Here is a 17303-nt window from a genome sequence, read left to right on the forward strand (position 1 = left end):
AAAAAGAAAGAAAACATCTTGACCTCATTTTTTTTAACAGCTGTCAGTGTTCCAATATGTAAATGTACCATAACTTATTTAACTAGCCCTTCCTTTAGAAGGACAATTTACTGTTTTCAAAGTTTTAGTATTATAAACAGTGTTGTGATGCTCATCTTCAAATGTTCACTTTTGTACACTCACCTAATTATTTCTGTGGGAAAATATCCTAAAAGTGGAAGTGTGACATCGTAGGCATGTACAATTAACATTTTGCATGCATTGCCAAATTGCCCTCCATAAAGGTGTGTAAAATTTTTGTTTCTAACCTAAGTGTCCATCAGTGGATGTGTGTATTAAAAAGTTGTGATATATATATATTTAATATATATATAAATATTATTCAGCTATAAAAAAACAAGGAAACCCTACCATTTTCAACAGCATGGATGGACCATGACAACATTATGCTAAGTGAAATAAGTCAGAGAAAGACAAGTACTATATGATCTCACTTACATGTGGAATCTAAAAAAATCCAAAAACCAAAACCACCAAACTCACAGAAAAAGAGATCAGACTTGTGGTTACTGTAAGCAAAGGGTGGGAAGAGGAGAAATTGGAGGAGGGTGATCAAAAGGTACTAACTTTCAGTTATAAGATAGGTAAGTACTAGGGATGTAATATACAACATGATGACTATAGCTAAGATTGCTCTATGATATATAGGAAAGTTGTTAAAGAGAATAGAGTCTAAGAGTTCTCATCACAAAGAGAATTTTTTTAATTTTTATTTTACCTATAGGAGAGGATGGATGTCAACTAAACCTATTGTGGTAATCATTTCACAATATATGTAAATCAAACCATCAAGCTGTATACTTTAAATTTATACAGTGATGTATATCAATTATTTCTCAATAATACTGGCAAAAATTTTGTTTTTATCCTCAGTTTATGAGAGTATGGCATTGTCCATATCTTCATCGACACTGAAAATTATATTTTTCATGTTTGCCAGTATGATAAACAAAAATCTTTTAAGTTGAAAGTTTTTTTTATTGAAAAATGGCTTTTTAAATTTTTTACTATTATAATTTCTTCTTTTATGAATTGTCTGTCCCTGGCCTTTGCCCACTTTTCAGTTGGAGTGTTCATGAGGACCCTTCTTCAATATTAAAGAATTCCTAGACTCTCCCCCACAAAATAGTAGTAATACACATAATATTGACCAAGAAAATACATAATACAAAGTTACTGTTAACTTATTAATGGAAGGACTTCTACTTCTGATCAAGACAGAGTAATGGAGATCAGATGTATGCTCCTACCTGAAATAAGTAAAACAGATAATGTCACTCAAATACTGGATATTAGGGAAAAAAATATTTATCCTTCCTTCCCTCCACCCAAGCCGCTGGCAACTGATTTTTTTTTTCTGTCTCCATTGTATTGCCTTTTCCAGAATGTCATATAATTGGAGTCATACAGTATGTGGCCTTTTCAGACTGGTTTCTTTCACTTAGAAGTATGTTTTTAAGGTTCCTCCATGTCTTTTAATAGCAAATTTCTTTTTTAACACTGATTAACATTCCACTGTATGGAGGTACCACAGTTTGTTTATCTACTGACCTATTAAAATACAACAATCTTGAGAACAAAAAATGGAGCTGGAAGAATCAGGCTCCCTGACTTCAGACTATACTACAAAGCTACAGTAATCAAGACAGTATGGTACTGGCACAAAACCAGACATATAGATCAATGGAACAGGATAGAAAGCCCAGAGATAAACCCACGCACATATGGTCCCCTCATCTTTGATAAAGGAGGCAAGAATATACAGTGGAGAAAAGACAGCCTCTTCAATAAGTGGTGCTGGGAAAACTGGACAGCTACATGTAAATGTACGAGATTAGAACACTCCCTAACACCGTACACAAAAATAAGCTCAAAATGGATTAAAGATCTAGATGTAAGGCCAGAAACTATCAAACTCTTAGAGTTTTCTCTTAGAGGAAAACATAGGCAGAACACTCTATGACATAAATCACAGCAAGATCCTTTTTGACCCACCTCCTAGAGAAATGGAAATAAAAACAAAAATAAACAAATGGGACCTAATGAAACTTAAAAGCTTTTGCACAGCAAAGGAAACCATAAACAAGACCAAAACACAACACTCAGAATGGGAGAAAATATTTGCAAATGAAGCAACTGACAAAGGATTAATCTCCAAAATTTACAAGCAGCTCATGCAGCTCAATAACAAAAAAACAAACAACCCAATCCAAAAATGGGCAGAAGACCTAAGTAGACATTTCTCCGAAGAAGATACACAGATTGCCAACAAACACATGAAAGAATGCTCAACATCATTAATCATTAGAGAAATGCAAGTCAAAACTACAGTGAGATATCATCTCACACCAGTCAGAATGGCCATCATCAAAAAATCTACAAACAATAAATGCTGGAGAGGGTGTGGAGAAAAGGGAACACTCGTGCACTGCTGGTGGGAATGTAAATTGATACAGCCACTATGGAGAACAGTATGGAGGTTCCTTAAAAAACCACAAATAGAACTACCATACGACCCAGCAATCCCACTACTGGGCATATACCCTGAGAAAACCATAATTCAAAAAGAGTTATGTACCAAAATGTTCACTGCAGCTCTATTTACAATAGTCAGGAGATGGAAGCAACCTAAGTGTCCATCATTGGATGAATGGATAAAGAAGATGTGGTACATATATACAATGGAATATTACTCAGCCATAAAAAGAAACAAAATTGAGTCATTTGTAATGAGGTGGATGGACCTAGAATCTGTCATACAGAGTGAAGTAAATCAGAAAGAGAAAAACAAATACTGTATGCTAACCCATATATATGGAATTTAAGAAAAAAAAAGAAAAGGTCATGAAGAACCTAGGGGTAAGACGGGGATAAAGACACAGACCTACTAGAGAATGGACTTGAGGATACAGGGAGGGGGAAGGGTAAGCTGGGACAAAGTGAGAGTTTAATGGACATATATACACTACCAAACGTAAAATAGATAGCTAGTGGGAAGCGGCTATCAGCTCGGTACTTTGGGACCACCTAGAGGGGTGGGATAGGGAGGGTGGGAGGGAGTGAGACACAAGAGGGAAGAGATATGGGAACATATGTATATGTATAACTGATTTACTTTGTTATAAAGCAGAAACTAACACACCATTGTAAAGCAATTATACTCCAGTAAAGATGTTAAAAAAAAAAAGACATCTTGGTTTCTCCCAATTTTGGACAATTGTGAATAAAGCTGCCATAAACGTTCATGTGGAGGTTCATGACATGTATTCAACCCATTTGCATAAATACTAAGAAGTGCAATTGCAGGTTCATATGGTAAGAGCATATTTAGTTTTATAAGAAACTGCCAGACTATCTTCCAAAGTGTCTGTATCGTTTTCCATTTGCACCAGCAATGAATAAGAGTTCCTTTTGCTCCACATTCTCACCACTGTTTGGTGTTTTTTAGTGTTTTGGTTTCTAGTAGGTGTGCAGTGGTGTCTCGTTTTAATTTGCAGTTTCTTAGGGAGGTATGATGTTGATCATTTTTTTTAAATATTTTATTTTATTTTTTTATTTTTTGGCTGCGTCTGGTCTTAGTTGTGGCATGCAGGATCTTCACTGGGGCATGTGGGATCTTTCGTTGGGGCGTGCGGGCTTCTCTCTAGTTGTGGTGTGTGGGTTTTCTCTCTCTAGTTGTGGCGTGCAGGCTCCAGGTAGTGTGGGCTCTGTCGTTGTGGTGCAAGGGCTCCAGAGTGTGTGGGCTCTGTAGTTTGCAGCACGTGGACTCTCTAGAGATAAGCGAGCTCAGTAGCTGTGGTGCGCGGACTTAGTTTCTCTGTGCAGATAGTAAGGGTAATTCAGGTGAAGCATGGGCCAAACATTTGGGTTAATAATGGAGTAAGGCTGAATTAGGACTATAACCCCTATTTCCTAATTCCCAATCAGATGCACTTTTCCCCTTCTACTTTTAACTCCATCACTAACTTGCTTTGGCAGAGACTGTTAATCATTTCTCAAATATTTATTCTTCTTTTCTTGCCCAGCTGAAGACTATATTTTCTAGCTTCCTTTACAACAAGGCATGGCCATGTGACCAGGTTCTGGCCAATAGGATGTGACTGAAAAACTTGTGTGTAACTTGGGTCATGCCCTTGAAGGAAACACACCCTCACCCTTGCCTTCCCCCTTTCCCACAGGTTGCAGCTTCTTTGGCCATGCAGTGAGGGCAATACTTTGAGGATAACAAAGAGCCTGAATCCCTGACCACCTGATCTGCTGTACTGACCTGGTCCACCTGAGTGGATTGTTTTATGAGAAGGAAATAAGGCTCAATATTGTTTAAGCCACTATATTCTTTAAATATTATTATAGCCCAGCGTTTATCCTAATTAATCCATCTCCCCTATGATGTTGAATTATATCTTAATATCTCATGAAGTTTATATTCTAAAACAATGATTCTCAATCTGTGAGTCACAGGACTGTGATAGTCTTTGGTGTTAATACAAAGGATCATGGGATTCGGATTCCAAACAAGTAGAGTCTGCAGACCAAACACCTGCATGACAAATAAAGACTGCAACTTTGAAATACATACAATGTGATTATATAATAAAATTTATTCAAAATCATTAATGAATTTCTTGAGATGCAGGTATGTTGGTGATGAAACTTTTAGCTTTGTACATCTGAAAAAGTTGACTTTGCTTTTTAATATTTTTTCACTGGTAACTCTAGGTTGATTTTTTCCAACAATATTGTTGGAGAGGATCAAAGAAAAAGAGGAACAAATTTGAAGGACTGACATTACCTGACTTCAAGACTTACTATAAAGCTACAGTGATTAAGACAATGTGGTACTGGCAAAAGAATAGACAGATCAATGGCACAAAGTCCAGAAATAGACACTTGCACTTATAGTTATCTGATCTTTGACAAATAAATAAAGGCAGTTCAATGGAGAAAGGATAGTCTTTTCAAGAAATGATTGCTAGAACAACTGGATATCCATAGGCCAAAATGTGCATCTAGACACAGACTTTGTACCTTTTGCAAAAATTAACTCAAAATGGATCATAAACCTAAATGTAAAGCAGAAAGCTATAAAATTTCTAGAAGATAACATAGGAGAAAGTTTAGATAACTTTGAGTTTGGTGATGACTTCTTAGATACAACTACAAAGGCATAATCCATGGGAAAAAATGGGTAAATTGGATTTCATTAAAATTAAAAACTTCTACTCTGCAAAAGACACTATCAAGAGAATGAGGAGACAAGCCACAAACTGGAAGAAAATATTTTCAAAAATACATCTGATAAAGACTGTTATTTAAATTATATAAAGAAATCTTAAAATGCAACAATAAGAAAATGAACAACCCAGTTAATAAATGGGCAAAAATTCTGAACAGGCACCTCACCAAAGATGGTATACAGATAGCAAAAAGGTATATAAAGAGATGATCAATGGGATTTCCCTGGTGGTCCAGTGGTAAAGAATCCGCCTTCCAATGCAGGGGACGCAGGTTCGATCCCCGGTTGGGGAACTAGGTTCCCACCTGTGCACAGAAAGAGAGATACCAAAGACCTAGAGAGTTCCATCCTAATCTTTCAGTTAAGTCCTGTTCTTTATTAGACAGTGACCCTTTGAGGGGGTCATTAGCCCTAAATCTGCCAAGACCAAGGCACGGCTATGAACTCTGGGCTAAGGTTTACCCAAATCCCAGCACAGTTCCTAGTGAGAAGCAGGATTATACTGGATGGCACATGATAAAATGAAATTCTCCACCTGCAGTGAATGAGGTGTCCCTTTTTGATGCCATCACCAGCATTTTTCTTGCAGAAGTTCCAGTGAATGATACTGGGGTGGAGGTGTGGGAAGTTGTATTATTTATACATAAATCCAAGCTGGTGTGGCAATGTCTCCTTAGTGTAAAATAAGCCTCCTCTCTTCATTGTAGCTTTAATTTTGAAGGGAAAGGAAGTTATTAATTAACAACAGCTAATGCTTTTAATTAAACATTTGTTCTATTTTCACATGCGCACACAAATTTGCATAAAGATATAACTAAACCTGCTGAGAGTATAATAGAAGCTTTGTTTTGCTATGTAGAGAGCACAACTGATCACAAGAATTAAACCAAAATTGGTCAAGATATTTAGTACATATTCTTGAGTACATCTAATATCTGTATTACACAATACAGTAAATAACTTTATTTTTGCCCATAAAATGTAGCTTAACCCTTCTTTAAATTTCTATCACCAATAAAAATCAGACAACAAATTTAATAATAATTTTTAAAATGTCATTTTTTCCAAAATTTACTTTAAAGATTATCTTAATTTTAATCTCCTAGCAACTCTGAAGAAAAAGTGTTTTTCTTATTAATGAACTGAGCTTTCGAGAGATTCGCATGTATAGCTCTTATTAAACACATTGGTAATAATAATAGCTTAAGCTCTATCTCAGCAGCTTACTCTTGGACAGGTACCAAGAGTATAGATGATGCTGTCAAAGATGAGTCAAAATAAAAGGATTTCAGAGCTGTAGAAAACAGTAAATATCTGCCTGGATGAATGGTAGAGCACATATTTGCATTATGGTGGCCATTCACCAAGAGGCACAAGGGCATTCTGCCTCACTTGCTCTTATTGGCTGAGAGCCTAAGGAGCATTCAGAACGTTAAAAATATCAACAGTGCACTAAAATATTTTGCATTATATATAGATGAATAATTTGTGTCTATATATATCCATATTTACATTTTAATGCATGTATATAAGTTGATATGTATGTTTTCTTTTTCTCTCCAGTCCTAAGCAAACACCAGTCTACTTTCTGTCTCTGTAGGTTTCCCTATCCTAGATTTTCATATGAATGGGATCATATAATACATGGACTTTTGTGGCTGACTTCTTTCACTTAGCATATTTTCAAGGTTCATCCAAGTCACAGCATGTAACAGTATTTCATTCCTTTTCATGGCCCAATAATATTCCACTGCACTATATTTTGTTTATTCATTCATCCACTGATAGACAGTTGGATTGTTTTCGCCTTTTGACTGTTTTGAATAATGTTGCTATATGTGCAAGTTTTTGTGTGGGCATAGGTCATCATTTCTCTTGGATATACACGTAGGGGTGGAATTGCTGGGTCGTACGGTGACTCTAGTCATTTGAGGAACTGCGAGACCATTTTTCAAATTGTCTGCATCCTTCTATATTCCCACCAGCAATATATGAAGTTTCCCATTTCTCCACATCCTAGCTTGGATATACCTTTAAGCAATATTGCTTTGCTATGAATGGTGGAATAGAAGGAAAGGAGGGCAACACCCCGAGGACCTAGCAGAGGCCACACAGCTTTGGACAGCCTACTTTCCAATTCTTTTAAAGTGAGAGAAAATCATCTCTATCTCATTTAAACCACTGTTATTCTGGGTCTCTGTTAATGGCAGCCTAACACAATTCTAATTCATGTGGTCCTGTTAACACATCTGGAAACTGGGAAGCCCTCAAAAAACTCATTGAATATGTACGGATTTTTTCTGTGGAAAAGTTTCTTTGTGATCCTGTTACACTCTGGAAAATGCACATTATTTCTTTCACAATTTAAGATTCCATCATTCAACAGCCCTTCTCTTCTTAGAAATTGTTTCCAGTTCTCACTAGCACATTGTGGGTGCTCTGCAAGATTGAAACAACAACTTGATACCCGGAAACAATGAAAGTGTTATAGATGGAGCAGTTTTTTAAGTGGGAAGGAAAAGTACTCACTGTGGCAATGTAGGATGAGCACCAGTTTATTATTTCCTCCCTCAAGTATTATCCCAAATGTTAGGACAACACAAATAATGATGAAAAGTCATTTAAAGCTTTATCTTAAACTCTAGGAGCCCAAGGAATCTCAGTGCCATGTTGACTAGACAGTATCACATGTCTGTTCACTTTTAGACATTGTTTTAGAAACCGCTTTTAGCCTCCATGATAGGTTATTAGACTCATGGCCCAGGTTTCCACCTTGACCTTTTGTAAGGTAAAAGGAAACCTGAGTAATTAGTTCCATAAATCAGCTTTCTTGCTCACTTTCCCCAGTGCCTGTGTTCTAATTATCTGCATCTTGAGGAGATACTTTGAACACACAAGCAACCTGCCATTCTACTGGCTCTAGATATCTAGATTTGGCTCATTAACAAATGTAAGTATCTGCCACAAAGCCAGCCTTTGACAAATAGGGTTTCTAACACATTTTCATGTAACTAGTAAATCACCATTGGTGGAAAGGAGAACATTAGAATCAGGAAATGTTGTGATTTATTTCTCTCTCAGTGCTGTGATTACTGATTGATACATTCAGCCAACATTTATTGAGCACCTACTATGATAGAAATAGCACTTCATTCTCTTAAAAATAATCTGTTTCTTTTAAACTCCCTAAACTAGGTTTTAACACATAAGTTATTGGTACTTGGAATCAAATATTTTAAAACAAAATATCTTAATCATCTCTCTTTTGCAAGGAAGGATTTTTTTTCTCATTTTAAAAGGATTTTTTTCCTTTTTACAAACAGGATAATCATTTGGCTTGTGTTGTCAACAGATTCATATGAATGTTTCTTATAAATGTCAAATATATAGGAGCAATGTTTTTCTCTCCCCAAATTTCTCCTGAATCTCAGGTTTTTATCAATTTGCTATTTTGTAGATCCTATTCATCAGTATTTGTTTATTCATAACCATTTCTCAAGGCCTTGATATTTGCTCAGCTCCATATTTTGTGCCCTACTGGGACAGGCTCAAATCCATCTGTGACAAACAGAAGCCTCAAAGAATATATCCAAAGAATAATGTCAACTTTAAAAGTTATATAAATTCCTGGAGCTGTACCATCTTATTACCTTTCTATTAAAATGTCAACATCTTCTCCTATACTTTTTCACTTTGCATCTTGGTCAGACACCTTTCTACCTTGAGATTAAACTAAATCTCTTGGTTCAGACAACCCTGGAGTCAAACTTCTGCTCAACATCCTATTGGCTGAATGCCTTTATGGTACTCTGGGCAGTGTTTTCATCTGTAAAATAGGGATAATACTCTACCCACAGGACTGGGTTGCTGTAAGGATTAAATGTAAAGTATACAGCATATGCCTGGCACAGAACAAGCAGCCCATTCTTGTCACCTGTGAATTTCAGACTTGTTTGTATCATTACTCAATAATCATCTTTCGTTCCACCCTGTTAAATTGTTTCAATCAGTGACTATTCAATGAACTTTTTAATAAATATATAACACAATCAGGGATGAGTCATAGCACATTGGGACTGCTTTTCAACATAGATGATTTTAAGAAGGAACTATTCCAACACCATTTCTTCATGTGATCACTGCAGGGTACTCAAAAAAGTAGTGTTTGGTTCTTTCCTGATAACAAAGAATAAGAGAAGATGAAATTACTATAAGCGTCAGTAACTTAAGTATAAAAGATATATGAATATATGGGAATGAAAAATACATATACAGTTTTTTTTTTTTTCACAGAGCCTCTTTACTTTAAGCCCAAACTTGATTCCCAGGTACAGGGCTCTGTAACTTTCCTTGGCATTGAAGTCATGAAGTCTCCTGTCCTCTAAAGCCACGGCAGTCTGCAGTGGAAGCAAGCAGCACGCGCTAAGCACAGCACAGTGGGAACCCCGGGGCGTTCGCTGCTGCTCCCACCTGTAGGCCAGGTCATTGTGACGCAAATGATTTGGACACGTGGCACACCTGCGGGAGAGCAGGGGCGGGGTCACCCTGGGCGGCAGATCCGAGCGGGGTGTACCCTAGGAGATGGGGGTCGAGGAAAGACCCCAGGGAATAGAGAGAGGGAGACTCACTCCCCCAATCCCGGACCCGCCCCAAACAAGGTGAGGCCATCGCCCTCTCCCTCCTCTGGGTCCCTGGGTCTTGCTGGGAGGGGTCGCCCGCCGGGGATTCTTCGGAGGGGAGAAGCGGGGAGGGGAGACGACGGCGGGGCCCCGGCCCCTGGCTCTCGCGGAGAGGCGAAGGCGCCCGCTCCCCCCGGCCACTGCGCTGCGCTGCGGCGCTCACGGGTTCCGCCGGCTGCTATTCCGGCTGGCGGCGACCGCCGCAGGAAGGGCCGGTTCCTGCGCTCCCCCCGCCCCCTTCCCTCGCCTTCTGCTGACGCCGACGTCGGATGAAGGAGCTGGAGGGACGCTCGGATCGCGGCCGGGAGGCTCCTAGGGGCCGAGGCTCCGAGGTACCTGCCCTACGGGGCCGTGGCGAGGGCGAGCTGGGCGGGCTGCAGGCTGCATTGGGAGACGCCCGACAGCCGGGGCGGTCGGGGGCCTGGGGCTGCCAGCCCTCCGCGGGCGCCGGTGACAAGCAAGTCGCCTCCTCCTGCCCCCCTGTCCCTGTGCAAGAACCGCCGCAGCCCCTTCCCCTTCCCCGCCGCCACCCTGGGGCCTGGGAAGGTCTGGAGGATGCGCGCGCGCCTCGAGAGCGCGCGTCAGCCCCGGTGGGGCGCGGAGGGAAACGTTCCGCGCTCCAGCCCCATCTCTGGACCCGGCGTTTGCAGCACCCCCTTCCCCGCCCACCCACCCCACCCACGCAGTGCCTCGCCTTCCCAACTCCTCCGGCCCCAGGACCCCGAGGTCCTTCTTGGACAGGGACTTGCGTCCGGGGCTGACTTGTTGACGAGTTCACCTGCCGCGGCTCCTGGTGTTTGCTTTTTCTCTTCCTTTAGCCCGTCTTTGGCGGAGGTGGCAGGGAGCAGATGGGTACTCTTTATAACCACTAGTACCGGGAGGCCTGAGCTTGATCTCCCGCGGGCGAAGTGCTCACCAACCTCGGACCCGACTGGAGCGAGAGTCCCTACGCAGGCCAGGTCCTGGCCAACCCTGGCGCGCCCGTTTCCTTTAGGTGCTGCTGACACCGCCTTTCCTGCCTCGCGGCTATCGCAGCTCCTGCTTCCTCTAGAAAGGAACATATCCTGTTACTGCGTCTGCCTTTGCCCAGAGCGGCTCCCCATTAACGTTTCCCATTGCCTTTTTACTTGGAGTGCCCCGAAGGCCCCTCAACTTCTCTTTGGGGGTCTTAAAAATAGTGCGTGCGCCCTTTCTCTGGCGAAAGGCATTAACTGGCTGGTTGGGGGAGAGTTCTAGTTCAAAAAGGGAATCAGGTTCTCTTCTGTTTAGATAGCATAAAAAATTATCACGAGAAAGGGTGCTGGGTGGCAGCCTTAGTAACTGAGATCTGGTAACTTTATACAAATTATCAGGGCCTGGAAAATGTACCACCAGCTGGTTTGAAAATGCTATTGAATGTAGGAAGAAACGCACATAAGGCATTGGCCATTAAGGTCCTATAAATTATGACTCATTGCAAACATGTTCATGTCTAAACATTTCAGTAAAGCCTCACCAGAAAAATATCAGGTTGGTTTCTGTGGACCTTTAGTTTTTCTGAGATCTGAACTGTTCCTTGGGGTGGGGGAATGAAATAGGGAACGCTTATTAGTTTGAAATCTGTGCTCCAGACTCAATTTCTTACCTTCTGTTTAAAACACACATTTTTTACTTTTGAGTGAATTTTCAAACCATTCTTTTTGTTTTTGTTGTTTTAGGTTGCAGTCTTTATTTTGAAACATCGTGTGTAGAGAATACCATAGGGGCAAAATCAGTTTATAATCCTTAATATTTCGATTATCATTGTTTGGTTTCAGACTGCCATGTATATATTTAATTTAAGGAGATGTAGCTTTCTAATTGGATCTTTTTTGCATTACATAGGTAAAGAGTTGTACTGTCATTAAAGATGAATCTTTAGAAAATGACAGTTAAGCTACTGAGTACTCATTGTAATAGTAGAGAGACCCAAGGCTAAAAAAACTGACCTTGGACACTCCATCCATAGGGCATTACATGCTAAAGACACTGGATGGTAAATGCCTAGAGAGCAAGTTTATTTTATAGCTGTCTTTGCTTCATTTGGTCCACCTGAGACCCTATCTGACTGCTTTCTCTGAGCATCTTTATTACCATGCATTTCTCTCCGCATCAACCTTATGAAAAAATATGGACAATTTTGTTACTCAAAAGAAAACCTTCAAAACTGCTGCATTTTCAGTGTATTTGACTAAACAGTACATTTTTTTTTCAGGTGCAGGCAGTTTTATCAGAGGAAGAGAAGTGTGGCAACTGTGAAATGACAAGGCAGGGTAAACCTGTATTGGTGTGAACTTTTAAGTTATAGAAACCTCATACAGGAGAAGGCGGTGAAGTTAATAGGCCACAAGGATCAGGAAGGATTTTTCCTCTTTATTGGTTGAGCCCCACATCTAGAAGCCTGAGGGTAGGTGGCAACGTTTAGGATCAGTGCGCCGGCTACTAATGTCCTTTTTATTCCATCTGCACTATCAGATTTATGGGAACCATGGACAAGGATGCTATCTGTATGTTTTTGTCCATGAGTCAACATAGATCACTAATTAATTAACCTCATGCCCATCCTCACCCCCATCCAGAATCTGCCTCAGCAAAGCCCTTAACTCCAATACCGATACCTACAGGAGGAACATTTTTTTCCTCAAGCTGTCACGTTTTATACCACCATCATATTTAATGCCATGGAGGCTGGGCAGAGGACAGGTTTTGGATCCCAATAGAGCAGAATTGGAACCCCAGCTGCAACACTTAATTAGCCATGTGACCTTGAGCAAGTTACTTAAACTTTTTTTTTTTTTTTTTTTTTTTTGCAGTACGAGGGCCTCTCACTGTTGTGGCCTCTCCCGTTGCGGAGCACAGGCTCCGGACGCGCAGGCTCAGTGGCCATGGCTCACGGGCCCAGCTGCTCTGCGGCATGTGGGATCTTCCCGGACCGGGGCACAAACCCGTGTCCCCTGCATCAGCAGGCGGACTCTCAACCACTGCACCACCAGGGAAGCCCTATATATTCTTTTAAAACAAAGCCTTTCTTCTCTGTGACTGTAGGCCAGTTACTTAGGATAAGTAACTGATTTTGAGCTTCATCCATAAAACGAGGATGATGTCCACTGGACAGTGTTGTCAGAATAAGCATACTGTGCACGAAGCATTCATGTCAGTCTGAGAGGTAGTAATTCCTCAACTAATGGTAATTACTTGTCTCAGTGTAAACCTAGGGAGAGAATGAGTTCATGGAAAGCTGAGAAAATGGCATTGCTCATGATAGGAAGTCTCTCCTCCTAAGTCAGATGATGTCGTTCATCAGGACTTTGGCCAAATCAGAGGAGTGGGGTCACTACTGAGTTTTCAGCAAGCATTTGTTATGTGTGTGTTATATGCCATGCATTGTTCCAGAACTGGGAATCCCAAGACAAGACCCAGACTCTACACCGCTCTGGAGGAGCCTGCAGCCTAGTGAGGGAGATCAAGGGGTCAGGTGACAATTACATTTCAGGAAAAGTGGGGAGGGAATGAAACCCAGGGCAGAGGTACCCAACTGACAGGAGAGAGAGCAGAGAAAACCTGAGATTTGTGGAGGAGGTGACCCTTGAGTTAAGCCTTAAAGGGCCAGTAGGAATTTGGCAGGTCAGAAAAGGTTGGGAGTGGAGAGAGAGAGTTCACCACACAGTACCCAGGTATACAGAGGGAAAGAATACTGGCAAATAGTCCTCATGCCTGGAGCCCAGTGTGCATGTGTATCCCTCATTAGCTGAGTGACCTTGGGCAAGTTTGATCACCTGTGAATTGAGAGGCTTAAATGTATTAATCAACGTAAGCACAGGACTGATTTCAATTATGTGCTCTATAGTCGTGGAGAGGCGGTAGAGGTATTAGTAGAAAATAAGGGACTGACATTAAAAAGTCATTCGAATTAGAGGAAATTAAAGAGGTCAATTTTAGAATACGTTTAACAGAAATTACATAGAATTAAAAGAGGGTGACTGAAGAAGACAACTGAATGCATGACTGTGGGTGGGAAACACGAGGTATATATATTCAGTGATGGACCAATGAATATATAGATAATGGTATATTGCTAGCCCTGAGAGTCTAGACTTGAGAGTGGGAAGTTCCTCTCATTCTGTGGTGTATTTGTACAACGAGTGACTGTAAAGTTTTGCAGCTATTTTCCCAGAGCACGCATTAAAATCCGTCATCATGATCACTCACACCCACCCACTTCTCTGTTCCCAGGGTAGGGCATGGAAACCTAATGATACGTGGGGGAAATCCAGCCTTCTCTGCATGTTTCTGGGGTAGCGCATCCTAAGCCAGGGACCAAGGAGCTAATTGTGATAAATGGTGCCCCCCTCTTATGGGTAGGAACCCTGATAGCCGCCAGGAGTCTTCAGCAAGGTTTTGTTGTGCACAAGCACCATGGTGGTAATGGATTTGGGGCTAACACAGCCTGAGCCTGTGATTAGGAGAGATTGTTTTTATAGAAACCAAGCCCAGTATCCAGTCCCTTTGGTCCAGGAGTAGAGTGGAGTGCTTAGAAACAGGAGTTCAGAGGTCAAAAGCAGCCTTGAATTTACTAGCTGTTGACTTTGGGCAAATTATTTCACCTTTCTAAGCTTTTTTTCTCACTTGCAAAATGGGGTTGTATCCCCTTCTGGTGTGGGCATTAACTCCAAGTGCTTCACACATGTAAAGTGCCCCATAAATGGTAGCACAAAATGATTGCCCTTTGTCCAGCACATATTTACTAAAGGCCTATTGTGTTTCAGGTTCTGTGCTTGGTGTAAGGAGGCAAAGATGAACCAGTTAGGGTCCCTGCCTTCAAGGGACTTCCAGGCTAGTGTGGGGCATGCAGATGTAATCAGCTCATCACAGGAGAATAATGGGAGTGCAAGGCACCACTAGCATCAGTGTGGAGCAGGAGGGCAGGTGTTGGGTTGGGGAAGACTTCACGGAGGAGGTGACATTTGAGAGTCTTGAAATAAGATGTTAAGTTTGGCCAATTGGACAAAGGAGGGGAGGTCACTTCAAATGGAGGGAAACTTTGCAAAGCCTTGAAATGAGATAGTGTATTCAGGAAAGTTCTAGCATTCTGAAATGACCGGAAGGAATAGTTCTGTGCGAGGTGAACATTTTGGGGAAGGGGCCAGAATGTGAAGGGGCTTGGTTTTTTTGCTACAAAGTTTGGACTTTCTCTAGGGACAAGAGAAGGCAATTAAAGCGTTTTAAGTAGGAGGATGGTGTGATTAGATTTGCATATTATAGAAATAGTTCAGACCATGGTGTAAAAGATTGGAGTGGGCAGATACAGGGATGGTTTTGCCTCTGAAGGCCTAGACTAAGCCCTGGCTGTGAATCTAGAAAGGAGAAGATGTATTTAGTAGCCTTTTAGGAGGTAGAATGGAGAGAACTTGGAGACCAGCAGCTAAAGACGAGAAAGAAGTCAAGTTTCCAAATTGGGCCACTCAGTAGATTTTGTGCTGGTAATTAACATAGGGACCACAGAAAAAAGAAACATTTGGGGGTGGAGATGGAGAGAGATAATTTTAGTTTTAGAGGTCCTGAATTTGAAGTGCCTATCGGACATCCAGGTGAAGATGACCATAGGAAAATGGAGAGTTAAATACCTCTCCAGAGCACCAAATCCACATTTTGATCCCCCTACTGTAGTCTCTGGAGAGGTGTTTAATTCTGGAAGTTGTTGGCATACAGCTGTTGGTTGAAGCCACAGAAGTGGATTAAATCACCTAGAGGGAGCAAGTAAAGTGTAATAGAAGACGGCTAAGGTTGGAACCTTGTAGAGCAATGATATTCAAGATATCACTGCACACAGAGGAAAAGGAGCTAACAAAGGAAACTGAAAAATTACCAAAGTGTAGAGAGTGTTTTCTGAGAAGTCAAGGAGGGGAGCTTAGTCAAAGGTCAAGCGAGAGGAGAACTTGAGTTGGGCTCCTGGTGAAAACCTTTCTCTAGTGTGGTGGAGAAAGGAACCAGACTGTGTGGGTGTAGAAGAACTTTGTGAAGAGAAGGAAGAGGATGGTAACTGGAGGAAGAAACAGGTTGGAGGATATGGGTTGACGGCAGAAAGAGAGGTTGATTAACTTGAAAGAGAAGGGATAATAGATGGACCAAGGTGGGAAGGGGCAAAAGGGTAAGACCTGTCCCTTCTGAAGGGAAAGGAACAGCAGTGGTTATAGTCATGGTGCTGGATGGTTCCAAAGAACTGAGTAGTGGTGATGAAGAGTGGAAGCCATGAGAGAAGGGGCCCAGCACAATGCCCAGGGCCGTGATTCCGCATAGAGCATGAGGAGGGAGGCTGGTCATCACCACCCTGGGGATTTTCCTTCTACCTGCTGCTCCCTGAAGGCCAGGAGTTGAGTGTCCTTGTATCTAATACTCTTTCCTCTGTGTTGCCGTAGGCAGCATGGGCAACATTGTGAAGTACGTAAACTTTGTGTTGGTACCAAACCACTTGCCTCTTTCTGTTTCCTGCTTCTCTCTTCTTTGCACTCCTGACCTGAAGCTCTGTGCCTTTGAGCTACTTCCTGGTGGTTCTACCTGGTTATTCTACGTGCCTTACCAGGTATATGTCCAATGGACCTGTCTTTCCTGATTCCCACCAAAATAATTGGTCTTGTGCCTTATTTGCTATTAATAATGGTTAATAATTTATTCACTATTAATAATAACAGCACTATTGCTGCTGTTTATTCCAATAAATGTCTTCCCTAAGAAAGTAGCAAGAACCTGGAAAAGGGATCTTTTATTAGTTCTCAAATAACACCAAGTAGATGACCCAAGGGTGGCTCTGTTAATTGGGGTACGTGAAAATGCAAAGCTCTCTCTTTCTGCCTGCTTCCCTTTGCTGCTGACTTTTATTTAAAGGTCCTCCTCTTGCATCTCCCTCCCCTGCCTGGGCTGCCTTCATCCCTTGCTCTTAAACCAGCCCAAACTCCAACATGATTTAGGGGCCACTACTTTACCAAGGAAAGTCCTTGAATCCGTGCCGTTTCCAGAGAAAGGAGCTGTGTGGGTTTGTTTACAGGACCTGTGCACAGCATAGATATTTTATAAACCACGTACTGGTGTATGTGTGTTTCAGTAATTTAAAACTAATGAAAAAAGCTTACTCTGTGCCTTGGGAAATTTCCTTCAATCCTGGGCCTCAGTTGGCTCATCTATGAAAGGGGAAGATTGGACTGAATGATCTGTAAGTTCTCTCCTATCTCTGAGTGATCCTGGGGAGGCCTAAGAAATTACTTGATCATCTCTTTAAGAGGCTTTCAATTATGAATTTAACCTTAAAGAAAGAG

At 41.4% G+C, this 17303-nt stretch overlaps 1 protein-coding gene across 13 annotated transcripts in view; it reads left to right on the forward strand.

The window, feature by feature from the left end:
• ICA1 (islet cell autoantigen 1) overlaps nucleotides 1–17303 on the forward strand; it is a 180637-nt gene that overhangs the window by 25561 nt on the left and 137773 nt on the right. For 10 of the 13 annotated variants that reach the window (XM_079932557.1, XM_079932559.1, XM_079932569.1 and 7 more), the window contains exon 1: nucleotides 9975–10307. The exons of the other annotated variants lie outside the window; for them this stretch is intronic. The gene's annotated coding sequence lies outside the window, so the exon portion shown is untranslated. Of the gene's footprint in view, nucleotides 1–9974; nucleotides 10308–17303 lie in introns of those variants that run through there. 13 annotated transcript variants of the gene reach the window in all.

The sequence above is a fragment of the Stenella coeruleoalba genome (genome assembly GCF_951394435.1).
Source record: "Stenella coeruleoalba genome assembly, chromosome: 9".
NCBI lineage: Eukaryota > Metazoa > Chordata > Mammalia > Artiodactyla > Delphinidae > Stenella > Stenella coeruleoalba.